This window comes from Montipora capricornis, chromosome 2, assembly GCF_036669925.1.
Source record: "Montipora capricornis isolate CH-2021 chromosome 2, ASM3666992v2, whole genome shotgun sequence".
Classification (NCBI taxonomy): domain Eukaryota; kingdom Metazoa; phylum Cnidaria; class Anthozoa; order Scleractinia; family Acroporidae; genus Montipora; species Montipora capricornis.
In genome coordinates this window covers 40,178,361-40,188,360 of record NC_090884.1, presented here as the reverse complement: position 1 = coordinate 40,188,360, position 10,000 = coordinate 40,178,361, and the positions used below count along the sequence as shown (strand labels likewise).

General features: G+C 41.4%; 1 non-coding gene and 1 pseudogene across 1 annotated transcript; one reads left to right on the top strand and one right to left on the bottom strand.

Annotated features, from left to right (window-relative positions):
* The first annotated feature begins 2,669 nt into the window (after positions 1 to 2,669).
* LOC138021249 (gamma-butyrobetaine dioxygenase-like) lies at positions 2,670 to 9,238 on the top strand (annotated as a pseudogene).
* Positions 6,467 to 6,539, bottom strand: Trnan-auu (transfer RNA asparagine (anticodon AUU)). The gene has a single exon. It is a non-coding gene; the product is annotated as a tRNA-Asn (tRNA).
* Positions 9,239 to 10,000: the final 762 nt, after the last annotated feature.

Here is a 10,000-nt window from a genome sequence, read left to right as displayed (position 1 = left end):
TTTTACAAGCAGAGGGAAACAACGGAAAGAGATGATATCTCACGCTAGTAAGGGACAAATAGAAGCCATCAGTGAAGTCGCTCTTAATCTACTTAAAGGGAACATTATGGTTCCAAGTTCATCATTTAAACGCTTGAAACCACACGAGTCGAAACTCCTATATTTGACTCACAAGACACCTAGTCTGAAGAAGAAAAAAGAAGTTCTCAATCAGCAAGGAGGATTCCTGCCAGCTCTCGCCTCTTTGATTGCACCGTTCGCTTTGGATTTATTGGGTAAAGTGCTAAAATGAAACACGTACAAAAGATGATGTTGGTTCCAGAGCATTTATTGCAAAGCCTTGAGACAGAACATCGCTTAACCTCACCTCCGCAACTCACGACCTTGACGCGCTTGGATCAAGACATGAAAGAGGAGGCAGTGTGGCCCAGTGGTTAGGGCGCTTGCCTTGAGATCCGGAGATCCCGGGTTCAAGACCCGCTCTAACCACTCGTCGAATTTGATCCTGGTAGTCCCTAGTTCAACTTCCCAGCTGCACTTGTAAAAAACCAACTGGTTCGCCTCCGGTCAGTTGGGATTCTTAACAGTTGTTGTTGTTGTGTTCTGTTGTTTCGTTGATATTTCATTGGCCCTGAAAAGCCCCTATGGGGAGCGGTCAATTAAGTATGTATTGTATTGTATTGTATTGTATGAAACATATCACGCATTCTACTTTGCCCGAGGATCAAAAAGTGGCCTTATTGGATCAACTATTACAACGGTGCCAAGGTTTGTCAAAACAAATGAAGCGAAACGAAGACGAAACCTGCAGGGACAGCGACAACAACTCCAAATGCGCCCACTCCAAACCATTCTCCAACGATATCCCAGGTACAACCCAAAAAGACAGCACACAGGAAACTTCCAACCACACCCGTTGGTCCATCCAAAATTCCTGTCAGGATAGAAACACCACCTTCTCCTATCGAAAAGGACACAGATCCCTGGATCTTTGAAACGCCCCCAGATTCCACGGAGAAGAGGGTTATTAAAAGGTCCTACAGGGCGAGAACACCTATGGTTGCCCGATTAAGGAGTAATACAAAGTGGGAACCTTACTGAACAATAATGATGCAGTGTACTCCAGTGAATTACATTTTTTTCATCTCTCATTTACGCGTGTGTTATTTATTGTTGCTCTAAACGCGTTGAAATAGTGCATGCATAATAGAACACTAATGATGCAGCGAATGCAAGTGAATTACAACATTTTTTTTCTTCTCTCATTTGCGCGTGTGATTTATTTTCGCTCAAAAAGCGTTGAAACAGTGCATGCATAATAGAACAATCATGATGCAGCGAATGCAAGTGAATTACAAAGAGAACTACTCTCACAAATATCACATTGTGATAAGCGTTCTCTGTTAATTCAGTAAAACGCTTGAAATGTTTGTTGGTGTGTATTTATTGACTTAACAACTATAATCTTTGTTGTACATAGAGTGCGTTTTCAAAACAACTTTTTTCGGATTAAGGTTTGTTTAAAGAGAACTATCTCTTCCAAATATCACATTGTGATAAGCGTTCTCTGTTAATTCAGTAAAACGTTTGAAATGTTTGCTGGTGTGTTTTTATTGACTTAACGATAGCCTTCTGAATTAAATTCGTTCGAGCTAGTCCGGTCTCGAATGTTTCACATTCTGTATGTCTGAACAGAGCTGCATTATCAGAATCACAGTATTTGCTTAAGCGCAACGCAACGTTTTAAAGTTACGATAGTCAGATAGTCGAAGAACAATCATTCATATCTAGAGTATCTTTTAATAAAGCGTTTGAAATGTATATTGTTGTTTGCTCACTGCGTCAAATGTTGTGAAAAGTATTTTGAATACGATATGAAACCAACCCCCGCTTCACCATACCACAGTATAAAACGCGTCTCAAAATCCAAAGGTTTTTTTCAAGCGTTTTCAGAAAAGGTTTTATTCAAATCTGTTGAGTAGGCTTTCTTTGTGTCTGTGCACTGAAGGATGTCTTTGTGTATTCTTACATAAAAAAAATTGCATTTTACCCGTGTTTCATTCAAGTGCGAGGTTGAGAAAAAACTTTCCTTAAAAAAAGGTTGTAACAACGGAGTTCACGTTTGTTTAAAAAGCGTAAAAGAGTTGAGAATGCTCCTCTTTTCCACACAAAACAACTTTTTTTCTTCTATATTCTTCCTTCTTCACGCTTCGATCGCATCTATGCAAATTTAGTTTAAAAAAGAACAAAGCGTTTGTGGGTGCCTTTCTTTCTTTGTCATTCTCATCGACGAAAATATCCCCGTATTGGAACATGACCGGCATCTCATTAACCTAACCCTAAATTATGCGACGTTAGGGTTACAACCGACATTGCGTCATGCTTACGAAACATTATTTTAGGGTTACGCGCGTGTTTTTGTTTCACGTGTTAGGGTTATAGCTGCGTTGCTAACGTGTTGTTTCACATGTTAGGGTTACAACCGTCATTGCGTCATGCCCCAACTTGCCCCTAATTTATGCACGCCCCCTTCTTTTGTCTTTTGATTGATGACGTCATTTGATGACTACCTGTCAAATCTGGTCTGAATGATCGCATACAACTACTCACAGTGTTCGGAGAGACGCATCAGTGCTGTACAGATCTAGATATCATAACAAAGACCCGCCCCCATATTGAAAGCAGAGAACACCCTTGGAACGAGGTTGGTGGAACGGCCTTTGAACCGATTGTTTCGTACGAAGAAAAAACATTTTCTGAGAGGTTTCGTAAACTATAGCCACCAGCATATTAATTTTTTTAGCTAGAAATACAATAAGTATGAGTGCCCGGTCGCGCGACCGGATAACTTTCTTCACTCGCCCGAAGCCAAATGTTAGTCGCATCAGGGGACCGGGCGACCTTTGAGCACAGCCTTGGTCAATGTGATAAAAGCAGTCATGTCATTTTTCTTGCGGCAACTGTTTAACAGTCGAGTCATCGTGCGTACTCAACAACTGAGTCGATTCGCGAAAAGAGCTGCAGTGGAGTCTACAGAAGCTTCTAAATGTCTTGTACAAGCGATTGAAGGGAACGATAAAGAAAGGATGCTTCATGTTACATGGAACAACAACTCGGTAAACCGCTATCCGTTTTTATTCCTACGTGACGACTGCAGATGCCTCGAGTGCTTCCACGGATCAAGCAATCAGCGCAGGTTTGACACTGTGGACGATCTAGATTTAAAGATTTTACCAGAGAAACTCGAAGTAACGCAAAACGGACAGGAGTTGATCATAATTTGGCCTGACGGCCATGTTAGCGCATTCAACTCGGAATGGCTCTATTCAAGAAAACTTACCGAGAATGTCGACTCGAACAAAGATCTCAACAGAAAAGGTGTCGAATTCTGGGATGCCAAAAAGCTACAGGGTAATATTCCAAGGAACGATTTCGGAGAGGTTATGGAAGATGACCGAGCTCTGTTTAACTGGCTCAATTCCATGCACCGTTTTGGTATCGCTTTGGTGTGCAATACGCCGCTCGAGGTCGGACAACTTGATAAATTATGTCAACGAGTTGGACATGCTAAGCCTACTCACTATGGGTAAGTTTCTTTCACATCAGAAATAATAATGAAAAAATTTATTTCATGCATGGAAATGTTTTTCAAAAGGGGCACATGACTGTTGGACCAATCCTAGCTTGGGGGGGGACATGACACGGCTGACCACTCCAAGAGCTCATGGAGTTCGAGCAAGTTCGATAGGAGTAATGAACAATAATTTACACGCAAAATGGCGTTTAGTTCGGTTGTAAGGATTACGTGATGGAGCGCATTATTCCAGTTTGTGAAGGTACTTTTCTTTATGTTCACAAGTGAAAGAAAGAGGTAATTAAAGTGACGGAATGTCTTCCAAAATAGAGGAAACTGCGAAGCGCAATGACTCGTAACAACAGGAAACACGAATTTCCATTCCCCGTAAACGTAATAAGTTCATAAAGAAAATGCGCCCGTATTTCAAACAGTGGCGCATTTTCTTCATGAACTTATAGAACTTTCTATTGAGGTGATGGGCTGTGTTGCTAAATGAGTAGGATTATTACGCCTTCGGGGAATGCAAATTCGTGTTTCCTGTTTCAGTTTGATCGTAAACAAGAGATTATGAAGGCTTACCTTTATAATCTCTTGTCGTAAATAAATCCATCGTTATTGAAGCGTTATGCAATTTTAAGACACAGGACGAAACTAAGTCAATCAACAACTGACATGTTTTATTCCTTCTCTAAACAGTTCCTATTGCGCACGCCCTACACAGTCCAAAGTTCACGCTAACACAACAGTTATCTCAAAAATTCGCACTTTTGTAGATCTGCGCCGGACGGATCCCAGGCCGAAGAGATTATAGCCGCCAACGATCAACGTTTAAATTAAAACTGATTCAGATTGCAATCAAGATATTTCAAAAATGCTGTTGTAGGTAGCGGGCTAGGTTGGCCCAACCGTGTTCGTCTCGGCTGGTTAAATGGCATGCTCGAATGAATCGAGCGACTGCAAATTTTTTTTTTCAGCGCGACATACATTGTAATAATAAACGAAACTGGACTTGTGTACGCGGTGAAGACTTACCGTAGAATGAATTAGTCTACTAGCTCTTGCAAACTACAAACTTAAATCCCAGAAACCACTGCGCACCTATCACGGCTCACCAGGCGTCTGATATGTGCCGACAAAATAGCAATTTCTGGTAATTTACCAGTATTACAAATTACAATAGGGAACTTAAGAACGAGCGTTTTTGAGACGGGGAACGCAACCGAAAGAGAACATTTCGTGTGCAAGGACAGTGGTGTCTCCCAGATTTTTGTACTTATCATCTCTAATGGAGAAGAAATACTGAGCAATATAAATGTGTTGTGTGAAGACCAGTTAAAAGAGAAAACAGCTTACTACCGGTTGCCGTCCGCGTCTCAAAAACGCGCGTGCTTAACCTCTTCATTATCTAAACAAAGCGCTCAGTTCGCGCCTATTTCTAGGAGCTCCTTGAACTACCGATAGAGTGAGTTATTTTTTGCTCGTTTCCTTTTTAGTCATAGTTTCGAAGTAAAAGCGAAGTACGGACCCAGTAACTTGGCTTACACTTGAGATCGCCTTCCTCTGCACGGTGACTTGCCTTTCTACGAATACCCTCCTGGAGTAAGTGATAGCACGTGTACATATACTAGGGTAGAATGTGGGAGGAAGTCGGGATCCAGTGCCAAGGATGTTGGTTTTGCAATTTTTTGCGTCGAGCTCGAATCTTGCTCTGATCACTGGCCGGATTTGTCCTCGTTGGTCCCGAATCCCGAACCTCTGATCCCGAATGTAATTTTTCCACGTTTTGTAAACAGCCAACTAGTTGCCTCCTGCCAGTTGGAGTTCTTAATCATTGTTCTGCTTTATTTGAATTCCTACTTTTAGATTATTAACGTGGAGTGTCAAGAAACTAGATTTAACAATATCTTCTGTGTCTCTTTTCAAAGGTTCAGTTACTTCACTGCATTGAGCAGGCGACTGGTTCTGGAGGCGCCAACCAGTTTGTTGATGGCTTTCATGTAACCAAGCTTTTGAAAGGTGTGGATGCCAAGAAATTTGATATCTTATCATCTACTCGACTTCATTTCTTCGATGTCGGAAAGGATGCGTTTGGAGATTTTGATATGAAATTTGCTCGCCTAACGATAGAGTAAGTCAACACAATTTTCATTAACTGTTTTGAGAGAGGTACTTAATTTGTACTCTAACCAAAAATTGACATTGATAGGGCAAGGTGTGGTAACTAAAACACCAGTTCCTACCTTTTCACCGAAGGAAATTCCTGTTGGACAAGTTTAATGGTGAGTTCAAGGAGGCTCGAAAGGGTTTTCCACAGAACTACAACACTGTCGATTCTTTCAGTAGGGAAACGTTTTGATACTTGACTAACACTACTGCCAGGCAGTTTTTAAGGGTGTCTGTGAGTGCCGAACAGTAGCCAGCCACAGCAACCGATCAGTTCTGCTAAAAGACCCTCTAAGATTCAAGTTTTGGAAATACTTTTTTCAAATTTTGAAACAGTTCTTTCCTCATTGGAAGATGAAAACAAATCCACTAGATAATATTTCTTAAAGTTAGCTATAGGAAGATACGAATCTTACTTCTCTGCGAAAATCAGGGTAGGTCACCCAGCATATCACTCAACATTTTCAACAATATTTATTTCCGGTTGTCGCGATTTTTTAGATCAAATTTGCATTTCCGATCGCCCACTTCGATTTTTGAGCTGACGGGAGCAGCGTAAAGTGCTACTATGACCGAAAAATTAATAGGCCATTTTCAAGTTGCTGTTTGTCTCGGTTTCGAAGTGAGTCTTGGTGCTCAACTATTGAAAGGGATCAAATGAAACCATGTTGTCTCGCAGTGATGAGCGCAAATTTCTATTGCGTCGAGAAGCCTGAAGATTTTTCAGGACTTCAACGGGATTTGAACCCGCGACCTCGCGTTAATGGTGCGATGCTCCAACCAACTGAGCTATGAAGCCACTGACGTTGGGAGCTGGTCACTTCTGAGTTCACAACTTCCCGTAATTGAAAGGGAAATTAGTTTGATTTACATAAGAATACGCAACTCATTTCCATTTGAATGGTTGTCCACCAGGACTCGCTTTGAAACTGAGGCATGGATTAACTCAGAAATGGGCTATTTTTATTTGGATTTCAAAACTATGTTAACTAAACACAAAGTGACCAAAGTTTTAAGCCTTGATTTCAAAAAGACAGCTGTTTATTTTAACTGGAATTTTCCTGTTTAATGGTCCGCCATTACTAACTTTAAAATCTTGAGAGAGCTGGATCCAGGAGAAAATGACATAAAGGACTCAATGGTCTACGAATGCAATGCATGTGTACGTGGCCGAATTAATATGCCGCACGGGAATTTCGGGCTTTCAGATTTTAAACTCGTGTTTTTGCATATACAAATAGCTGCGTTTACACGCTGAAAGTTAAAGCTAGTGAATAAATGATGTCACTTTACACAAGATTCAATCGGTCAGTTTGGAACGCAAGTAATGTCGGACCGTGAAATCCAAAACTTACACTCACAGTAAACAACGTTTGGAAAAAAGCTCAAAATTTTGCCAGATCATTGTAGCACTTTTAAGTATTTGCGTGTATGGCTTACGCGTCTGCCCCCAGATGAAAAGTTTCGAGCCTTCTTAACAAGGATGACGTCGTCATCTACAAGAAACGCCAGAAGACAATAGGTTCAAGGTGGCTAAACACAGTTTTCCCGCGGCCAGCGGTATTCATTGAAGGGCGGTACGGATTCTGAAAAACAAAATAAATATGGTGAGTATGCCCATGGCCTTGGAAATGCGGTATGATTTCACTCTGATTACGTTTTAGAAGTGGAGATCGTTCAGAGAAACCCAGAAAAGTGCCGTACGTGCGCTCAAAATATCGAGAACAACGGCTGTTGGCTGTTGTACCAATTTTTTCGCAAACCTGTTATTAGATTTTGCAGACATTTGGAATAGACCATATTCTTATTCTCAGTATTGGACTTGATCTAGCTTGCAATGGAGGCTAATGCGGGGGAATCTATTCAAATGCAAGTACTTTTTAATATATTCCCCCGCATCAGCCTCCATTGCAAGCTAGTTCAAATACGAATATGGTCTATTAAAATAGTTCCGGCTACAAATTAGTCGTCTATTTAAAAAAGACTCAGAAATTTAACACACAAAAAGTTGGGAAAACTAAGAAACGTATAACAACGAATTATGAAAAATCCGTCTGTTGAAATTCTATGATAACAGCTGTTAAACGTACTTTATTTCTATTATTTGAAGTGAGCACACGCTGCAAAAAACTAATAAGTGAATTTTGCATTAATGAGGAAGAAGCATACTTTAGGCCTTGTTTTCAAGCTACAATTGTAGATGCGTTACCATGGTAATAGCCTACAGAGCACAATGACTGTCAAAAATAGAAACCTTCATTCTCTTCTTTCTTAAATCCCATAATACATCTTGTTTAACCCCCCCCCCCCCCCCCAAGATTTTGCATAATCATTGTTTTCGATTTCATATCATAGACAAAAACATTGCCTATGCAAATTTTTGGGGGGTAACAGAGGTGTATTATGAGATTTGATAAGGTAGGGAATGGTAGCACTTACCAGTGACCAAGTTTGAGCTGCCAGGCAAAAACTGCATAAATGAAAGTTTAAGTGCTTAAAACTGTGTTCAGTCACCTTACTGAACAACGTGCACGTGCATTTTCCATTTTGGTTAATTTTTCCCGATCTTGTCCTGAGAACGACGTAAATTGACTTAAGTGTGAGGTTATCGAGAATATTATTTTCCTCCTCTGGAAGAATAACCTGATCCAACAAAATTACCGACTAAGAGTAATCAGTATTTAAGGACGTTCGCGCTCATTGCTACTGCGCATTTTTTCGCGCATGTCACACACACGTCATGCATCGCAGACCACGAAGGTAAACACGATGCTAAAGGCGCAAACATTTTCCACAAGAATAAAACGTGAAAGCATGTGGCATCATGGGATAGCTGTGGACCCAGGTCGTCTCGGAAATGTCACGCAATGGCGTGACAGTGCGAATAGACAATCGCCTTGAGAACTTATATCTCGTTGTGACCGATTTGAGCGGGGTAGCTCGATACAAAACTCTTGGGGTCGTAGTGTAGGGTACTGCTTGATAAATTGGCCAATCGTAAGTTGCGACTTGAAGGCGAATCTTATTTTATCGTAGTCAGGATATCATGGTTTACCCAGAAGCTCCACTCGCGTACGTTACCTTCACCGTACGACGTAGCATCGGCTTGCTAAGTGGTCTGAGTCTTACTTTTCCCTTATAATAGGTTGGATGAAAATGGACAACTTTTCCGCTTCATTCACAACAATCATGTCCGCGATTCCATCATGAACGTGTCACCAGAGCGTGCAGTGGAGCTTTATGAAGCGTATGTGACCCTCGGAAAACTGATGAGAAATCCAGCAAATCAGATCGAGTATAAAATGATTCCTGGCGACATGGTAACGTTTAACAACTACCGTGTTATGCACGGCAGGTCAGAGTTTGCACTGACAGGGCAAGGGAGCCGATTCTTGTGTGGTGGCTATATGGATTGGGACATCATGTACTCGCGCTTGCGAGCTCTTTCTACTAAGTTGAACATTCCTTGTCCTTGCTAGCCAAAATCGCAGCTAATTTCAAGCCTATTGGAAAGGGATGGGGGGCGGGGGGAGAGGGTGGTGGTAGGATAGGCGACAGATCTCGGAGATGAAGATATGGGAGGGAGAGGAGCCTACCTGGATTAACTGCATGTAGAAAGGGGTGTCTGGAAAACCCGAATAGCGAATAGCGAATAGTCGCGAATAGCGAACAGCGAATAGTCCCGAATAGCGAATAGTACGAACAGTGCGAATAGTGGCGAATAGTCGCGAATAGTGACGAATAGTCTTCAATAGTCAACGCCTTATGCTGAACAATCTCGTAATCAAAGCAAATAATATGCTCACCTGTCGTCGAAAGAGAGTTTCGTGCATGCTTTTACAAACACTCTAAAGAAGAAAAAACGTCAAAATGCAAAAATATAAATCACTTTCATTAATACATCAAGCTCATGATCATCTCCTCGCACAGTGGCGCCCGAACATAAATTTTAGATACTCACATTTCATCATCCTCATCTGTGCTGTCCGATCCGGCGAGACACGTTCTTTAAAAAGGAATAAAATCAAAATGTGAGGCAAGTGGTTTGTGATTAAAGAGACAAACGAGCTACTCTGATAACCGTTGCGTTAATTAATTATCCAAATAAGCAACAGGATTTCAGTGCATTTATTACCTTTTCTTCTCAGGGCTCAAGCTGTCCTTCCCCGACACATCTCTGCTTTTTTAGCGGGAAAATCCAACGTTGCTGCGCGGTTGACCAGGAAGTACTGGGTACCAAATTTTCGTCATTTCGTCACA